Genomic DNA, 21,708 nt, shown 5'->3' on the forward strand with positions numbered 1-21,708 from the left:
CTTTGTCTCCTCGTCTCACGCTAGCCCGCAATCGCATTGAGTAGCTGACTCTGTTCCCCCTGCAGGCTCAGCACCTCAAGTCCCAGGTAAAGCTGCCTAAGGAATCCTGCTTCCCAAGCTCTGATTGTTCCTGCTCTTGTCTAGTTCTGTCTGCATTCGGACATAAATAAAATTTCTCGCTCTTTTTGTGAAAACATAGAATGTAACATCTTGATCTAACTGGCATCTTAACAATAGCTGAAGATGAGTAGAACAAATTAGCAAGAGAAGGGGATAATTTTTATTTGCAAAGTAACTAATTCAGACATACATTGTCCCACCTACACCACCAAAAGCTTGTCTAAAAAATTCTGATCAGAAATTTCTTAAAAGCAACTTCGAAGACGACTCCATTTACGAACCTCACGCAAAGCATGACTCACGGTCGTTTCTCTACTTGTTATTACTTTCTGATTTTTTTAAAAACTCAGCTCAGGGTTAAAGGATTTTCTGTGTTTTACACACACTTGCAGCCTGCAGCCTCAGTCTGAGTTAGTGTCCTTCTGGTGTATTTCCACAGAAAACTGTACTTCCATGGATCTCAGCGTCCATTCCACTGCACTGTCATTACACATTCACTTCTTTGTCCCAGCCACCCTACCACAAGCAATCTGAGGGCAGGGACGTTTTCTTTTTACCTTTATATACTCACCACATTGCAGAGTGCCAGATACATAGGAAAGATTCAATAAATCAATAGTTCTCAAAGTATTGTCCCTGGACCACTACCATCAGCATCCTCTGGGAACATGTTACAAATGCAAATTCTCTGACCCTATTCCACACCGACTGAATAAGAAACTCTGGCAGTGGAATCCAGCAATCAGTGTTTGAACAAGTCCTCCAGGTGATTCTGATGCAGGCCAAAGTTTGAAAACTACTGCAGTAAATAATGCAAGAAGGTGGTAAATACAAAGTTATTCATTGGCTCTCAGAGACTTTCCTATTATCCGGGCATAAACAAGAGATTTTAACTATAATCAATTTCTAACAGTTAACAGATTGCTATAATATTTCCTACAAAAAATACTTCTCTACCTGAACTTGTTCTGTAAGGACTGTGGATTTGTCTAACACTCAAAATTTAATCTCCTTCTCAACAAACTTTCTATGCCTTTTCATAAAGCAGAGTTGATTACCCCTCTCTTCTGTTGCTATCTTTATATCTAGTAAAAACTTCTGTTACTGAACTATCACACCACCTTTTAAGTCCTGTCCATGGTCTGTTTTCACTGTTAGACCTAAAGCTCCTTAAGCCCCAGAAGTTAATATGGTGTTAGGCACAAAAAAGACACTAAATACATACTAGCTAAGTTGAAGAAATTTAGGGTCCTTGTGCCCTGACACCTATACTCAGAATGACTTCTGAGGAATGATGATTCCTTGCTGTCCAGGTCTTTGATGCGTGTAACAGCAGGATGAGTTAAAGTATTTGAGTTGTAACCCAGCTCCCAATGCTGGTTGCAGAGTCTATCCTCAAATAAACCAAACTATGACAGACTGAATTATTAGCTCCAAATTTTTGCAACCTTTGCCAGGTAACTTTCCAATGTTCTCCCACTGAGGACAGGGTATGGTTCTCACTCTTTGGGCATCCAGTCATGTGATTTGCTTTGGCCAACAGAATGAGTTCAGAGTGGGGCTTCCCTGTTGGCGCAGTGGTTGAGGGTCCGCCTGCCGATGCAGGCGACACAGGTTTGTGCCCCGATCTGGAAAGATCCCACGTGCCGCGGAGCCGCTGGGCCCGTGAGCCATGGCCGCTGAGCCTGCGTGTCCGGAGCCTGTGCTCCGCAACGCGAGAGGCCACAACAGTGAGAGGCCCGCATACCGCAAAAAAAAAAAAAAAAAAATATATATATATATGATTTCCTAACTTTCAACATTAAGCATGACCACTTTAAGAGCCAATCAACTTACACAGAATGCATTTATATGAGTCTTAAATTAGAAATTAAAATAGAATATATAGCACATGTTTTATATTATATCATTCTAATTATAAAACACCCACCCAAACAAATATTCTTCCCCTCAAACCCTCATCTTTCCTTTGGACTGCCACGGCACCACTCGGGAGCAGAATCTTTCCTTGAAGAAACTTTGTGAAGGGTAATTTGGGATAACTGATCTCATCCCTTCCTGATCAATAGATTCTTTCTCAAATAGGAAACCTGGAAAAAATGTTTAATTTTTAAATGTTTACTGTTCATGGGCTGAATTTATAGTGTTAATAAGAACTATCTCAGCCCTAAGGCTGACAGATATAAGACATTATGTGAGCTCAGTTATATAATATCTGGAAGTTTTAGTCCGCATCTTTAGCTGAAAATACAAATTCAGATCTTGTATTTTCTTTCTTCAAGCTGTCCACTCAATCCAGTAGACACTGAACTCCTGCATTTTTCTGTAGCAGTGGCAACATGACCCTAAAGCTGGCCCTGAGTACACAGCATATTCAAAGTAATTATAGGTAATGGTCTCATTAGTTCTTCAAAGCTGCATCCCATGGAATACCAGACTTCAGTTCCTGAATAATACTAGAATTTTCCCTGCCTTCAATACCAACTGAAATGAAATAGCTACTCACTAGCCCTGCATCCTTGGGCAAGTTGTTTAACCTTTACGTGCCTGTTTCCTAATCTGTAAGAGGCAGCTAATAATAAAGCTTACCTCACAGTCATTCTGAGGATCAGATAAAATAATTTCTGTAAAGGTGTAAATAGTATGTAATAAGAACCATGTAAGTTGTTTGTTAATTAAAACTACACTAAACAAAAATACCCCATTTCCTAGACCAGAACACTCATCCCAAATTTCTGCTATTTCTCTGAGTGTTTGTTGCCTGCAACCACTCCTGGTACGAATATCAGTCAGGTTTCTTGTCTGCAAGCAACAGAAAACAACTCAGGCTAAGTCAAATAGAAAAGAAAGTTTTGGAAGTCTACTCGTAGACGGAAAAAATCCTGAAGCATGAAACTTATATTCTAGTGAAAGAAAACAAGACTATGCAAATAGCCAAAATAAAATAACTATACTTGGTAATAGGGGGCAAAAAGGAAATAAAATGAGATGATGTGACAGGAATGACTATGGAAGGAGTTGGGGTGAGTGATACCTAAGATAGAGTACATGGAATAAATGATATTTGAGCTGGAGCTGAAAGATGAAAAGGAGCTAGATAAACAGGGGAAGAGCAATCCAGACAGTGAAATGAATAAATAGAAAAATCCCAAGGTGAGATCATACTCTGTAAATTCAAAGAAGCAACGTACCTAATAAAATGGTACGTTATATGGGACATCTTTTCAAAGGGCTACATCTTGAAAATTCAGATGTCCAACTGAATACTATTGGAATTCAAACTGTTTAAGTTACAGATATAAAGCCCTGTACATTTGACCATACAGAGTCAGATTTAAAAGGCAAGAGCAGGTGCAGCTTGCTTACTAATAGGTAATGAATGAATAAGTGAATGCATGAATGAATCAAATAACAAATAAATGATAAAAAAAGAAACCATTAAAGATAAGCCACATCTCTATCTCACAACCTAATTTCTTTCTAGGTAGTTCTTCTCTTTTGCCTGAATCAAACAACTGTTTAGATCAAAAGAAAATCTAGCTGGGACTAGGATTTCCATTTTCATAATTTTTTGCTAAATGAGAATGGCAATACCCTAGTTATCCAGAAGGAAAATGGTAAAAAAAAAAAAAAAAAGCTATCAATTACTGAAGGGTTACTGTGTGCTAAGAGCTGTATTAGATGTTTTACATGCATTACCTCTTCTAATCTTCACAACGGCTCTGTCAAGAAGCATACCATGATGACCTGTTTTATTTATTTATTTAATTTATTTATTTTTGGCTGCGTTGGGTCTTTGTTGCTGCACGCAGGCTTTTCTCTAGTTGTGGCGAGCGGGGGCTACTCTTCGTTGTGGTGCGACGGCTTCTCATTGCGGTGGCTTCTCTTGTTGCGGAGCACGGGCCCTAGGCGCGCGGGCTTCAGTAGTTGTGGCACGCGGGCTCAGTTGCTCCATGGCATGTGGGATCTTCCTGGACCAGGGATCGAACCCTTGTCCCCTGCATTGGCAGGCGGATTTCTAACCACTGTGCCACCAGGGAAGTCCCTGATGACCTGTTTTAGAGATAGGGAAAATAGTAGCTCAGAGAGGTTATGTACCATTAGACCCTGACCCTTCTAGTTAATGCCAGGTTCTACATAAATATCAATTAAAGTGCATATATGTGTATGTTGGGGTGGGTTGTGATCCTTATGGAGCTTCTACCTTCATGTGCTTTACTCTGGATAAAAAATTTCAAAAGCAAAAGAAAACAAAAAAGTACTGGACATATTTTATGCTATTCCTAACATTGCTAGTGTAACGGTCATCTATAAAGTTACCAACTCCCAGGAATAATATTGACCACACTAGTCACATATCAAAAAGAAAACTGGCATTCATTTCATTTAAACTACATAGTGAGTAGAGTTAGCCAAATAGCTGGAATTCTGAGGAAATAGAGATGGTTGTCCTATTTTTGAAAAATGAGATGGTTTATGCTCTAAGTGCAAGTAAAAGGAAAACTTTTTTTTTTTTTTTTTTTTGCAGTACGTGGGCCCCTCACTGTTGTGGTGTCTTCCGTTGCAGAGCACAGGCTCCGGATGCGCAGGCTCAGCGGCCATGGCTCATGGGCCCAGCTGCTCCGCAGCATGTGGGATCTTCCCGGACCGGGGCACGAACCCGTGTCCCCTGCATCAGCAGGCGGACTCTCAACCACTGCGCCACCAGGGAAGCCCAAAGGAAAACTTTTTATTTTGGGTGCAGCTTTTTAATTGATTAAACTTTTCTGACTTTGTTGTTAAAACCGGAAAGTAGCCTGGAGATTACAAAGTTCAGGGCAAACTGAATGTGGCTTACAAAATCAAAGCAAAACAGGCACCTTAGAAGTCAATCAGCATCTAAACTTCCACAATTTTGCTCATTGTATTCATGCCATAGGTAAATATACCTTGAAATTAGGTCCCAATTTTAATTGCTAAACTCAGATCCTCCCACAAGGATGTATTACACTTAGGTATTTTCCCTAGGCAAGGAAGATATTTTTCCACATGTTCCCTCACCTGCTTGGATAAGGTTTATTTCTTTTTATTATTTTCACTATCCATCAATGATTGTCAAATCAGATATTAAAAAGGACAAGTACTACCTCTCCCCAGACCCAGAATTAGCGACAAGTGAGTAGGAAGCACTCTCCCACAGGGCACTCACCATGGAGTCTGGGAACGCTGAGTCAACAGAAAGTCAACAAAGGAACTCCAAAGCCTCTGGCTTCATCTTAGTTTTTGAACTATATCTCCCATCTCACTACTCAGTGATTCGTTTACTCACTCATTCAATCAACAAAAATTTACTTTGACCTACTATACGCATATCCTACAGTGCCAGAGAATTGAGAGAAATCTAAATATAAAAAGTCCCGGTCCTCATAAAGTTTACATTTTAGCAGAGGGAGAGGTAAAAGGAAGAGAGAAGGGTAATACGTATGCAAACCAATAAAGAGATAAAATGCCAACCAGTGGTTCATGGTATAAAAAGAGAAACCAGGGAGGGTAAGGAACTGATCATCTGATGAGATGACATTTAAGAAGAGGCCTGAATGAAATGAACGAGTCTAGAAATCAACAGAGGTCTGGGCTGGAGATATTAATTTGCAAGTAATTCCTTGCAAAAATAAGCACTTCACATTCACCTTTCCCTTTGAAACATCTAAGTTGAAAAATAAAATGACATTTATCTGTTGTCTCTTCCCGTGTGTGTGTACGCATAAACACACTCCCCCAAATTCTACTCATCTTGATCCCTTGAACATTTTTTTCAAGTTGAGGATAGGTATTTTCCAACCATGAAGAAGGAGCAAACATGTACCAGAGGATAAGAAAACCTATTAATTCTCAAAATGGATTTAGATTTTCTCCTTTGTGAATGTCCTCTGGCCACACTCGAAAAGGCGATACTGACTGAGGGGGATACTAAAAAGAGAAAGAAAACAAACGCTCTCCAAATTATTGAACAGTGAATAAATATGGTTCATTATTCTCAGCTATGGTTAGCATCATGGTTTTATTTTTGTAAAACCATATCAATTTATTCAAGCTTACTCTAATATCAAAGTAAACCATGATCTTTTATAACAGCCACTGAATCTACTGGGTGACTGAGTATTCAAATGTTCCTGATTAGCCATATCATGTATTAGACCTGAAGTTAGGGATGCCACAGCTCACGGCCCAGGACTCTGGAACATGCTGCTTTTGCACACCACAACTACTCTTTGGTCAGCTGATAGCACCATTACAGGCCATGACAATTTAGAATCAATAACCAAATTTCTATTTCTCAAAGTCATTTATTAAAAAGTAGGGAAATTATGCTTCCAATAATGGATGAATAATTTGTATCTGACTAACCTATCAGCAGATAAAAATACAATCTCTAGACAAAATATTAAGAACAATTGTTTCGTGGCCTGGAAGAGCCACAAAAAGCAGGCAAAAACTGAAGGGAGACTGATCTTTGTAAAAAGGGAACCAAATAGGGTGAAATTTTTAGTTTTACAGTCTCTACCTGGGGGCAAACTCTGGTCCACCTATTCCTAGTGACTGAAATTTAAGCACAAAGCAACAGTCTTACTGGCTAAAGGAGTCAGAGGATGGAGCTGGGGGCTAAAAAAAATTGACTGGAGAGTGTAAAAGGAAACTGGCAAAAATAAAGTCACAAAGAATAAAACTCTGAAATCTTTATATATATAAACTACAGGTTCTTTATTGAGCCCTAAACCAAATGTGAGCAAGAGAAACTCCAAGGAACATGTCACAAGGAGACAGCTAGAAAGTTAAGGAAATAAAGATTTGGCTGTTGCCCACTGTAGGGAAGGGAAGGCTAAATTTGAAGTCTGAGTTAAGCCAAATTAACTTCCTGCCAAATCAACACTTTTTAGAGGAAGATAACTAAATCCGGAGTCTCTGTAAAGTATTATCAACAATGCCCAATGTATAACCAAAACTTACTAGATACGCAATGGAACAGGAGAATGAGACTGTTAAGAGAAACAGCAGTCAACAGAAATACACACCAAGATGTTCTGGAAGTTGGACAACAGGCAAGAACTTTAAAGCAGTTATGATACATACGTTTCTAAAAGTAAAGTAAAATATGATTGGAAAATTCAAACAGATGGAAAATATCAGCAGAGAAATGGAAACTATAGTAAAGAAGCAAATAGAAATTCTAGAACTGAAAGTACAATACCTAAAAAGAACAATTCACTGGAAAGGCTTACAGTAGACTGCAAAGGAGAAAGAGTCAGTGAACTTGAAGACAAATGAATAAAAATTAGCCAGTCTGAAGAACTGAGAAGAATAATTAGCCAATCTACAGAACTGAGAAGATTAAACAAAAATGAAGTGAGTGCCCCTATGATCTCTGAGTCAATATCACACAGACTAACACATTTGTAAATGGGGTACTACAGAAAGAATACGAAGGAAATGAGGAAGAAAAACTGACTTGATGTAATTAATAATGGTCATATAATTCACCCAAACTGTGAACTCCAAGCCAGATAAATTCAAAAAAAACCAGAAGTAGGTACATTACAGTCAAACTGCTAAAATCCATGTATAGAGGGGGAAAAAAATACCTAAAAGGAGTCAGGGAAAAACAACACAATACATACAAAGGAATGACAATACAAATGATAGTTCACTTCTTATTAAAAAAACTGGTGCTCAGGTGACAATGGACGTTTTTAGATGTGCTGCAGAAAAAACAAATGAAACTCCATATCCTTTACCCAGTGAAAATATTCTTTAAAAAAAAGAAGGCAACTATTGTAAATCAACTATACTTCAATAAAAAAAGTAATAAAATAAAGACAAAATAAAGACATTTTTAGATGAACAAGAACTGAAAGAATCTGCTGCCAGAAGACATACGCTATACAAAATGCAAAGGATAATTTTTCCAGCCAAAGGGAAGTGACCATAGATGGTAAGCTGAATCTACAGAAAGGAAAAAAGAGCTCTGGAAATGATAAATATGTGGGTAAATATAAAACAGCATGTATTTTTTCATCTCTTAATTTCTTTAAAAGACATATGACTATTTAAAGCAAAAATGTATAACACCATACTGTGAATTTTATAACATAAGCAGATGTAATATATGTGAAAACAAAAGCACAAAGGTCAGTGGAATTAAAAGATTCTTATAAGATTCTAACATTTTATCTGAACTGGTACAATACCACCCTATGTAGACTGCAAAAATATGTGGGTGCGTTCTGTAATCTCTAGAGCAACCACTGGGGGAAAATGCACTGGAAAAGATACAGAGGCATTGGTAAGTCAACAGAGGAATTAAAATAGAATACTAGAAAATATCTGATTAACTCAAAAGTAGACAAGAAAGAAAAAAAGAGAGGAACACCACCAACAAAAACAAGAACAGATGTAACAAAAAAACAAAAGAGCAAAATTAAAGACATCAAACATCAAAAATTATATTTAATGTAAATAAAAATTTCAATTCAAAGAAAGGATTAAATGAATTTTTAAATTAAAAGACATACTTTAAGTATGAATATACAGATAGATTGAAAGTAAAATTATGGAAAAAGACATACTAATGCAAACAGTAAGCAAAAGAGAGCTAGAAAAGCTATAATAATATCAGACAAAATAAGCTTCAATACAAGGAGTACTAACAAAATAAAGACACACATTTCATAACGATACAAGGGTCAATTCATTAGGAAGCTATAACAATCCTAAATATGTATGTGCCTAATAACCAAGTTTCAGTAAACAAAAACAGAAAAGGGAAAAAATACACAAATCCACAACTACGATTGGAGATTTTAACAACACTCTCAATAGTTTAAAGAATTTCACTCAAAACACAGTAAGGGTAAGGAAGATCTGAACACACTATTAATTTAAGGTGGGTTACAGATTTCTTGAAGCACACAGTTCACAGACTCCATGTCAAGGACCCTTTTCCAGATCTTTAAAGCTCTACATATCAAATTAATTACCTTACTGGAAAACTGCACACAGATATTGACAACTTTGGCTTGTCAAAGAACAACTTAAAGAATATCTACATGCTGTACAAACGCATGACGGAAATGAAAATATCATTAATAATGATTAATGCCTATTTCATAAGGAACCCGGCAATAAATGAGTTTAATTGTCAGAAAAATTCTCTCAAATGGTATGCTTCCTTTATTATGTTATCATACGATAATGCCTCCTTCATTCCCCAATTTCAGTGTTCAAGGTGAAATTTCTTTTTAAATAGTGCAGTGGTGAGTTGCACGTGAGTGAGAAGAGTAGTTTTATGAGTGTCCAAAACTTACACAGCAGAAAAAAGAATACTTACTCAAAACGGAAGCCCTGTGGATTCTTTTCCCTGTGTTCCTACAGCACTTTATGGGCATACCTCATTAGCCAGACTCATCAGAAAAAAAGGCAGAAGACTCAAATCAACAGAATTAGAAATGAAAAACGAGAAGCAACAAATGACACTGCAGAAATACAAAGGATCATGAGAGATTACTACAAGCAACTATATGCCAATAAAATGGACAACCTGGAAGAAATGGACAAATTCTTAGAAAACTACAACCTTCCAAAACAGAACCAGGAAAAAATAGAAAATATAAACAGACCAATCACAAGCACTGAAATTGAGACTGTGACTAAAAATCTTCCAACAAACAAAAGCCCAGGACCAGATGGCGTCACAGGCGAATTCTATCAGACATTTAGATAAGAGCTAACACCTATCCTTCTCAAACTCTTCCAAAATATAGCAGAGGGAGGAACACTCCCAAACTCATTCTGCGAGGCCACCATCACCCTGATCCCAAACCAGACAAAGATGTCACCAAGAAAGAAAACTACAGGCCAATAACACTGATGAACATAGATGCAAAAATCCTCAACAAAATACTAGCAAACAGAATCCAACAGCACATTAAAAGGATCATACACCATGATCAAGTGGGGTTTATCCCAGGAATGCATGGATTCTTCAATATACGCAAATCAATCAATGTGATAAACCATATTAACAAATTGAAGGAGAAAAACCATATGATCATCTCAACAGATGCAGAAAAAGCTTTGACAAAATTCAACACCAATTTATGATAAAAAACCCTTCAGAGGATATTGGCTCGGTGCTTTGTGACAGCCTGGAGGGGTGGGATAGGGAGGGTGGGAGGGAGGGAGACGCAAGAGGGAAGACATATGGGAACATATGTATATGTATAACTGATTCACTTTGTTATAAAGCAGAAACTAACACACGATTGTAAAGCAATTATACCCCAATAAAGATGTTAAAAAAAAAAAAAAAAAACCTTCAGAAAGTAGGCATAGAGGGAACTTACCTCAACATAATAAAGGCCATATATGACAAACCCATGGCCATTGTTCTCAATGGTGAAAAACTGAAACCATTTCCACTAAGACCAGGAACAAGACAAGGCTGTCCACTCTCAACACTATTATTCATAATAGTTTTGGAAGTTTTAGCCACAGCAGTCAGAGAAGAAAAACAAATAAAAGGAATCCAAATCAGAAAAGAAGTAAAACTGTCACTGTTTGTAGATGATCTGATAGTATACACAGAGAATCCTAAAGATGCTACCAGAAAACTACTAGAGCTAATCAATGAATTTGGTAAAGTAGCAGGATACAAAATTAACACACAGAAATCTCTTGCATTCCTGTACACTAATGATGAAAAATCTGAAAGAGAAATTAAGGAAACACTCTCATTTACCATTGCAACAAAAAGAAAAAAATACCTAGGAATAAACCTACTTAAGGAGACAAAAGACCTGTATGCAGAAAACTATAAGACACTGATGAAAGATATTAAAGAGGATACATACAGATGGAGAGATATACTATGTTCTTGGATTGGAAGAATCAACGTCGTGTAAATGACTGTACTACCCAAAGCAATCTACAGATTCAATGCAATCCCTATCAAACTACCAACAGCATTTTTCACAGAACTAGAACAAAAATTTGCACAATTTGTATACAAATACAAAAGACCCCAAATAGCCAAAACAATCTTGAGAAAGAAAAATGGAGCTGGAGTCATCAGGCTCATGGATTTCAGACTATACTACAAAGTTACAGTAATCAAGACAGTATGGTACTGGTACAAAAACAGAAATACAGATCAATGGAACAGGATAGAAAGCCCAGAAATAAATCCATGCACATATGGTCACCTTATCTTTGATAAAAGAGACAAGAGTATACAGTAAAGACAGCCTCTTCAATAAGTGGTGCTGGGAAAACTGGACAGCTACATGTAAAAGAATGAAATTAGAACACTCAGCAACACCATACACAAAAATAAACTCAAAATGGATTAAAGACCTAAATGTAAGGCCAGACACTATAAAACTCTTAGAGGAAAACATAGGCAGAACACTCTATGACATAAATCACAGCAAGATCCTTTTTGACCCACCTCCTAGAGAAATGTAAATGAAAACAAAAATAAACAAATGGGACCTAATGAAACTTAAAACGTTTTGCACAGCAAAGGAAACCATAAACAAGATGAAAAGACAACCCTCAGAATGGGAGAAAATATTTGCAAACGAAGCAATTGGCAAAGGATTAATCTCCAAAATATACAAGCAGCTCGTGCTGCTCAGTATCAAAAAAACAAACAACCCAATCCAAAAATGGGCAGAAGACCTAAATAGACATTTCTCCAAAGAAGATATACAGATTGCCAACAAACACACGAAAGGATGCTCAACATCACTAATCATTTGAGAAATGCAAATCAAAACTACAGTGAGGTAACACCTCACACCAGTCAGAATGGCAATCATCAGAAAGTCTACAAACAATAAATGCTGGAGAGGGTGTGGAGACAAGGGAACCCTCTTGCACTGTTGGTGAGAATGTAAATTGATACAGCCACTATGGAGAACAGTATGGAGGTTCCTTACCATTCGACCCAGCAATCCCACTACTGGGCATATACCCTGAGAAAACCATAATTCAAAAAGAGTCATGTACCACAGTGTTCATTGCAGCTCTATTTATAATAGCCAGGACATGGAAGCAACCTAAATGTCCATCGACAGATGAATGGATAAAGAAGATGTGACACATATATACAATGGAATATTTCTCAGCCATAAAAGGAAACGAGATTGAGTTATTGTAGTGAGGTGGATGGACCTAGAGACTGTCATACAGAGTGAAGTAAGTCTGAAAGAGAAAAACAAATACCATATGCTAACACATATACATTGAATAAAAAAAAAAAAAAAAAAAGAGGTTCTGAAGAACCTAGGGGCAGGAAAGGAATAAAGACACAGACGTAGAGAATGGACTTGAGGACACAGGGAGCGGGAAGGGTAAGCTGGGACGAAGTGAGAGAGTGGCATGGACATATATACACTACCAAACGTAAAATAGATAGCTAGTGGGAAGCAGCCACATAGTACAGGGAGATCAGCTGAGTGCTTTGTGGCTATCTAGAGGGGTGGGATGGGGGGGTGGGATAGGGAGGGTGGGAGGGAGACGCAAGAGTGAGGAGATATGGGGATATATATATGTATAGCTGATTCACTTTGTTATACAGCAGAAACTAACAGCCCATTGTAAAGCAATTATACTCCAACAACGGTGTTAAAAAAATAAATAAATAAATAAGCTATGTTCGTTGTTTTTTATTTTTTTTAAAGACATAATGCCATTGCACACTTAATAGACTACAGTGTAGTGTAAACATAACTTTATATATAGTGGGAAATCAAAACCTTCATGTGCTCATTTTACTGCAGTGGTCTGGACCTGAACATCTCTGAGGTCTGCCTCTCTACTATATAGAGATCCAAGAAACCTAAAGAAAATCTTCACCACTATCACTCAGTAACATTAAAGAATTATCATTACGGTCATTTAGGTATATGACTTAAGAAGGCAAAGTTAACTATACAAGAAAAATATTACAACTTAGCACTTCAATTTGAAAAACATAAGAGTAGCTGTGAGTGATAAGCCATATAAACACAAACAAGAACATCCCTTGAAACACTCAATATTATAGTAGTGCTAGATGGACCAGCAATGCTTTTTAAGAAGAAAAATGCAGTGGAAAGATTTATTTGTATCATCTTTCCACTGCTGACCTGAATATAAACCTAGAAAATGCATGTAAATTAATAAAGTATCTTTTGGAAGTACTACTTGCGCTCAACAAAGCTACAAGAGAGGAAACATCCTTAACAATCAATTACATTCTGAAAGAATCATTTGGTGAACTCTTAACTCATCCTTTCATATTCAGCTTAGACATTACCTCCCAGGAAAAGCCATGCCTTGTATAGCTTCGATTCCACCCTCAACTAAGCTGGGTTCCATACCCATTTTTGGTCTTTTTATAGTTATTTCTAGCAATGTATTGTCCCAAATTTTAAAATTAATTTTTACTAAAATGATACATGCATATGGTAAAAAATGTCACCTCTAGTAGGTTACTAACCAAAAATATCAGTCCCCTGTACCAGCCTTTAAAACGTCAAGCCTGCTCCCCAGTGCCTTTTTCTTTGTTTTTTTCCTTCTAAAATTGACTTAAATGTTTCTAAACAAAATGCTTTCATTGCTAATTCTTAGTTCATCAATCAGACATTCTCTCAATTTCCTACTACTGTCAATTAGGATTAAGATCTTTTAGCCTCTCATCTTCCTAATGTAATATGATTAAATTTTCAGTTAAATAAGTATTGTTTACATGATTATGATTTGTAAATACTTACTCACTGGAAACCAAGTAGTATATTATGATGCTTCTATTAAACTTTCTTTTTTGGCAGCTTCCTTGTGGAGTAAATAACACATAATGAAATTCACCAAATTTAAGTATATGAGCTGTGACAAACATATAAAGTCATGAAACAGAACATCAATTAATATGTAAAACATTTCATCATGTCAAAAATTTCCCTGTGCCCCTTTGCTGTCAATGCCCTCCCTCATTGATCTGCTTTCTGATATTACACTCCTGCATAGATAACACTATGCAGAGTTTAACCTGTTATGTTCATTGCAATTACTGACATATTTGGACTTATTTCTGTATTTTGTTCTGTTTTTACTTTAAGTGTCTTGTCTTTATTTTTCTCTATATTCATTGGATTTTCTTTGTTTCTTTTTTTTCTTCTCCAGTGATTTGGAAGCTCTACCTCCTGTGTCTATTCTACTGTTGATTTTTTTTTTTAATTTAGGGGTAAAAGTCAAGGTGCAGTGGGCCGGGGAAAAGTGGAAAGTGAGGAAATGGAGGCTGCTAGGGCAGATTATGACCCTGAGAAGTCTCCCTGTGAATTAGAGGCGGAGTATGACAGCTGGGGAAGAAAGAAGGGTGTGGAATTGAAGAAGGTTACTGTTCATTTGCATGTTGTTTTAAGATGGAGGAGACCTGAGCATGTTTAAATCCCAAGGGAAGGATCCTGTGGAGAGGGAGCTGCTGACGAGACGAGAGAGGGAAAAGATAAGTGAAGTTCCTGGGAAGGTGGACAGTGAGAAGATTCAGAGCACGCAGATGGAGAGATTGCCCTTATGCCGGAAGAAAGACATCTCTTCTCCTGTAACAAGTAGAAAGGAAGAGAATTTAGATCTAGATGTAGAAAGGTGCATACATTTAATGGTAGAAAGCTGAGGGAGTTCCGATCTGATGGCTCTTACTTTCTCTGGGTGGTTGAAGGTAAGGTCACCTGTTAAGAGTGAAGAGAGGCCACAGAGGTTTGCAGAGAGTTAAAAAAAGATTTGAAATCTCTTTAGAAAAAGAAAAAACAAGTTAACCAAAGAAACCTGATGTTGGGTAGGGCTGCTGGGCAGTACTGACAGCCTAGTTGAGATCAGTGACCATGAATTTATTATGGCTCTAATCTGTCCTGTTGTGTCATTTTTTTTTTCGGCAACACTCAAATGCACACAGATTACCAAGGAAGCAGATAAATGAGTTCATCCTGGCCTGGAGTTTGTCAAATAAGCACCACCAAAGAGAAAGCGACAAGGCAAGACAAGTTAGGTTATTGGCAAGTTACTGAGATGACGGGTCATAAATCTAAGCTAGATAATGGAACACACAAAAAATTGATGGATGGGGAGTAGAGGCCAATATACTGGAAGGCTCAGTGAAATCAGAGAATAATTACAGCAAGACTAGCTAAGAAAGCCACCAGATGGCCAAGTACCTGTAGTAACAAATCCAGGTGATTAGACTGGTGATAACTGGAAGGACAATTACCAGATGCTACTAGTATAGAATGTTTTGTTAAAATCACCAAGAATTATTCTGCATATTTTTCAGATTTTTTTACCATGTGCCTATTCTATTTTTAAATATTTTAAAGAATTGCATTAAACTTCATAGCCATATTATTAGAAATTATTTTTAATTATCTATAATTTTCACTGATTACATTATTCATGGTAGTTTCTTACATCCCTCCATTTCTTTTCCTTAGGTTCGCTTTTTCTAGTTTGTGAATTTTTTTCAGATAGGTGATACACTTTCTAAATCGTTGCAGCTAATTTTTCTTTATTTTAACTTCTACAAAACAATAATTCAATTGGAAACAGAATAGGGTACAAAGAAACTTTTTCTCACTTACTCCTGTATTTGTTCAGAAGGTTGAATTTTTTAGAATCATGACTTACTGATAAACAGAAAGTCATTACAATTAAATGGTGACCCATGAGTGACAAAATAAAAGTGAAAATATTTTGACAAAAGTTTGTCTAAGGAACAGATTCAAATACAAAGGAGAATTAGTGAGATGTCAATGTTAGCATTTTATATCAGAGGGAAAATAATAGACTATTCAACAAATGGTACTGCATCAACTAGGAAAAAAATAAGTTGGAAGTCTAGGAGTGATGCATTACTTCTTACACCAAAATAAACTCCCAATGTATTAAGGATATAAATGTAAAATAAGAAAAAAAAAACCCAAACAAAAAGACAAAGAAGCTGTAAAAATGAGCACTAGAAAAAATAAATGACAAGCTAGCAACTGTTTTTATAGTCTCAGCATGGCAAATGCCTTCCTAACTATGACACACAACAGACGCCGTTAAAAATTTGTTAAATTTGACATCATAAAACTTTTAAAAACACAGGAAAGTTTTTAAAAAGTCTTCTTAAAAGATATCCTGTGCTCATGGATTGGGAAAATTAACACTGTTAACATGCCTGTACTACCTAAAGCAATCTACAGATTCAATGCAACCCCTATCAAAATCTCAAGAACATTTTTCACAGAACTAGTACAAAATATTCTAAAATGTATATGGAACCACAGAAGACCCCAAGTAGCCAAAGCAAACCTAAGAAAAAAGAACAAAGCTGGAGGTATCACACTCTCTGATTTCAAACTATATTACAAAGCCATAGTAATCAAAACAGCTTGGTACTGGCTGAAAAACAGATACATAGTTCAATGTAACAGAAGAAAGCCCAGAAATAAACTCACACATATATAATTAATTTACGACAAAGGAGCAAAGAACATATAACAGGTAAAGGACAGTCTCTTCAATAAATGGTGCTGGGAAAACTGGAGAGCCATGTGCACAAAAACCCCAAAAAACCAAAAACAAACAAACCCCAAAACTAGGCCCCTATCATACACCATACACAAAAATCAACTCAAAATGGATTAAAGGCTTGAATGTAAGACCTGAAACCATAATACTCCTAGAAGAAAACGTAGGCAGTATGTTCTTTGACACTGGTCTTAGCAACATCTTTCTAGATATGTCTCCTCAGGCAAGAAAAACAGAAGCAAAAATAAATAAGAACTACATTAAAGTAAAACCTGCAAAGCAAAGGAAACCACCAACAAAACAAAAAGACAACCTATTCAATAGGAGAAGAAATTTGCAAACAATATATCTGATAAGGGGTTAATATCCAAAATATACAAAGAACTCATATAACTCAACAACAATAACAAAAAACAAACAACCCAATTATAAAATGTGCAGAGGAGCTGAACAATTTTCCAGTGAAGACATAAAGATTGCCAACAAGCACCTGCAAAGATGTTCAACATCACTAATTATTAGGAAAATGCAAATCAACACAATGGGCTATCGCCTCTTGCCTGTTAGAATGGCTACTATCAAAAAGGCAAGAAATAACAAGTGGTGGTGAAGATGTGTAGGAAAGGGAACCCTGGTGCACTGTTGGTGGGAATGTAAATTGGTGCAGCCACTATGGAAAACATATGGAGGTTCCTCAAAAAATTAAGAACAGAACTACTATATGATCCAGCAATTCCACTTCTGGGAATATATCCAAAGGAAACAAAAACATTAACTTAAAAAGATATCTGCACTCCCATGTTTATAGCAGGATTATTTATAATAGCCAAGGCATGGAAACACCCTAAGTGTCCATCAGTAGATGAATGGATAAAGCAACTGTGGTATACATATATGCCCTGGGATAGTATGCAGCGATAAAAAAGAATGAAATCTTGCCATTTGCGACAACATAGATGGACCTTGAGAGTATCATGCTAAGTGAAATAAATCAGAGAGAAAGACAAATACAGTATGACTTCACTCATATGTGAAATATAAAAAATAAAATAAATGAACAAACAGAGCCAAACAAAAACAAACACAGAGAACAGAGTAGTAGTTACCAGAAGGGAAGCATGAGGAGGGGGGCAAAAGGGGTAAAGGGGATCAACTGTATGGTGACAGACAGAAATTAAATTTTTGGTGGCAAGCACATGTACAGTATACAGAAGTAGAAACTTAACACTCTACACATGAAACTTATATAATGTTATAAACCAAAACCACCTTCAATAAAAAATTAACAAAACCTCAATAAAAAATTAATGTAAAAATTTTTTTAAAAAACCCTCGGGCTTCCCTGGTGGCGCAGTGGTTGATGCCGATGCAGGGGACACGGGTTCGTGCCCCCGTCCAGGGAGATCCCACATGCCGCGGAGCGGCTGGGCCCATAAGCCATGGCCACTGAGCCTGCGCGTCCGGAGCCTGTGCTCTGCAACGGGAGAGGCCACAACAGTGAGAGGCCCACGTACCACAAAAAACAAAACAAACAAAAAAAAAACCCTCTCCTGAAATCAAACTAAAAGAGAAATAATAAACCAAGAAAAAATATTTGTAACATGTGGCCAGCAAATCGCTCATTTTTTAAACACTAAAACCTTTGGCAAATCATTAAAAAAAAAAACACTCAAAGAGAAAATGAGAATAAGCAAAGGATAGGTATAAATAGTTCACAGACAAGGACAAATACATCACTTTCTAACATATCTTTCATATGACAGTCAATCATAACAAGTCAAATACAAATTTGTTAAGCTACAATGACATACTATTTTTCATTTATCAGATTAGCAAAGATTAGAGTCTGACAGCATTAGCTGCTAAAGCTATAGTAGAAATATGCACACTCAAATAGCACAGACTGAAAACTAATACAAATTCTACATAAAGGAGTTTGGCAATATCTATCAAAGAAATTCCTATAATCATTAGGCTAGAATTACTTCTAGTAATTTATGCTACAGATATAATCACAAATGATTCAAAACAATGAACTCATACAAAGTAATCTACTGCAGCACTTTCTGTAACAGCAAAACATAAAACAAGTGTCAATATTCAACAGTAGGGAACTGACCATGTATGTGTGGTAGGTATGCTCTTTGTATGTGTGTGTGTGCCCATGTACAAATCCCCATGCTTCGATAAGAAGAGAATATCTTCAGGAGATTACACAAGAGACATAAGTGTAAGTAGTTCTCATTTGGGAGAGGAATTGGGGTACTGGGAATCAGGAATAGAGGGAACACTTTCTTTTTCTAATGTACCTTTTAAAATATTTGGAATGTTGTTCTATATGCACGTACATTAACTCTTCAATATAACGAAACAAATGATTTTTTCAAGTTTATCTAAGAGAATGGGCAAGGGAAGAGGGAACCAGCACTTATTGAACGTTCACTCTGTACCATATGTTAACTGGTTGAATAATGTACTCAAATTCAATCCAATAAGTTGCATTATTGGGATTCAAACTCAGGTGTAATAAACTATAAATATAGTTGGAGACATGTTTTTAAAAAGTGAAGTAGAACTTTTGGGGGCAAATGGTAGGTGACAGCACATTTGTATAATTCCTTCTTTATAACCAACCAAAATTAATGAAGTATGAAAGAAACAAGTAATAATCATAATAATGTAGCCACAACCCATTTCTCAAACTTCAAATTAATAAAAAATGCTAACTGAACAGTTTCAGAGGGGCCTTACTAATAACCCCTAACTAGGAGGGCTGATGACCAGATGTATAGGTAGACCACCCGAAAAATGGCAGATGGGCTAGTTGCTACCTGAAAAGAACCATGTGGTGAGATCATCTTAACTTTCTCCAACTCAATTTCCTAACTAGTAAAAAGGATTGTAGATCTTCTCATTCTGGAAAGAAAGACCAAAATCCAAGAAGTATTCCCCAATGAGCTAGATGTGACTCTGAAACCCTTAAAATTCAGTGAAACTATTCTAAGAAATTACACCTTACATGAAGTTACCTGATCCCGTCTGCACCAACCTCCACCATAATCTCAATCTCCTTACCACTCACCACTTCCTTCAAGCTACTAAGAACTGAAAAGAGGCTATGAACCCATATATAATGAAACCGAGCTGTCAGCTCAAGTTCTATTTCCACTAAATGGGGAAACAAGTCAAGGAAAATTCACACACATTATTCTTGAGCAAAAAGCACGTCTAGATAAAATTCCCCATCCAAAGGATGAACTATAAGTAAAAGATTCCCACACTGTACCTATGCTTAGACACTGGATGGCGGGGGAGGCGGGGGGACTTATAAAGAAATCAGGAAGAATTACTCCAGGAAACGGGAAAGAAAACAAAAAAAAAACCCCACCACTTTAGCTAAACCTTCTCTACAACATATACACACAGTTGCTTGTATTTGCAAAAGAACACTAGGATAAACTGAAAACTGAGGAAAATGGTTACCTATGGGGGAGGGAGGGAACGAGAATGAGAGACAGGGAGGGAGTAAGACTTCACTGAATACACCTTGTTACACAGCTTCAATTTAGAAACCATGTAAATGTTTTAAATATTCAACCAACGAAATCAAAACTAAAAGTAAAAAGTAACCCTGAAATATTTAAAACAAAATGAAACACATGAACTTAACTATATGTCAAATTGGTAAAACAACCAAAAAGAAAAAAAATTCCTTTAAGTGACTTTAGAACTGTGTTTGGACTGCATATCCTTAGAGCAACAACACTTTTAGACAAAGAACTGTTAAATATCGTTCAGTAGTCTGATTAATAGTGATATTATTTGGAGACTGTATTTTATATATGTATATATACATATAATATGATAAAGCAAATAAATAATCACAATATGTATTCATGTTATTTTAAAACTTCAGTATAAAATCAAAGTAAAATCATGTAGCATTAAATTTGAAGTACTACTATCAGTATGAACTCATGCTTTTTTTACTTTAACAAAATGCCTACTTCCTGATCCTGGCCACAAAAAAGGCCTAGAGACGCAGACAACCGAGTTACAATGGCACCCTCGTTAGAAAAATGGCTGATTCCAGGTCTGGGGGGCAGGAGATTTACAAGATAAACCTGGGACACATCTTGTGCCAGAAGCAAGAAAGGTGGCAATTATTAAGGAAGTTGTGTCAGAAGCCAGCCTGACAGGGCTCCCAGCGTTGCTCAGCTGTCTACGAAATAGCAGAGCTGGGATTGAAACCCAGGGAGTGTGGCTTCAAGAGTCATGTTCTCAACCGCTATTCTAGACCACCTCTCAAACAAGAAAAATTAGAGGGGAGGGGGAGGGAAGAGATGAAAACCAGAGACCAGAACACAGGAAAAATAGCGTACTTGACTCACAAGCATCTCTTAAACGAGTTGATCCTTCTTTCCTCCCTTAAATTCTTTCTCTACTTTGCTTTCACATATTCCTCCTGCCTGAAGGCACCTTTTCAGACCTTGTTGTTTCCTTCCCTTCTCCCCAACTTCCTAATATTGAAGGGCTCCAGGAATTCAGACCTTGGTACTCTTTGTCGTCTCTGTCCACACTATACTAACTCCCTTAGTGATTCCACCCAGCCTCATAGCTTTAAGTAACATGTATGTGCAGACAACTCCAAAATTTCTATCTCCATTCAACTCTCCCAAACTCCAGACTGCCACCTTGACATGACCATTTAGATTTCTGTTGATATCCCAACCTCAGCTTGTCCCAAATTGGCCTCCATCCCCAATTCCTACACAACCTGCCCCAACACAGCCCCCTCCATCTCACTGCAGACAAATCCATCCTTCCAGGTGCTCAGACCCAAAACTCTAGGGTCATCCTTAACTCGGACCCTTCCAACCCTCCCTCCCTCCCTCTCTCTCTTTCTCTCACCCTCAATTCAATCTGTCAGGAAATCCTGCTGGTTCTACCTTAAAATATATCCAGAATCCAGCTACTCTCACCATCCCCATTGCTACCACTCAA

At 37.1% G+C, this 21,708-nt stretch overlaps 1 protein-coding gene across 1 annotated transcript in view; it reads right to left on the reverse strand.

The window, feature by feature from the left end:
* Positions 1 to 21,708, reverse strand: part of MARK1 (microtubule affinity regulating kinase 1) — a 142,362-nt gene that overhangs the window by 65,252 nt on the left and 55,402 nt on the right. The window lies entirely within an intron of this gene.

This window comes from Phocoena phocoena, chromosome 1 (assembly GCF_963924675.1).
Source record: "Phocoena phocoena chromosome 1, mPhoPho1.1, whole genome shotgun sequence".
Lineage (NCBI taxonomy): Eukaryota > Metazoa > Chordata > Mammalia > Artiodactyla > Phocoenidae > Phocoena > Phocoena phocoena.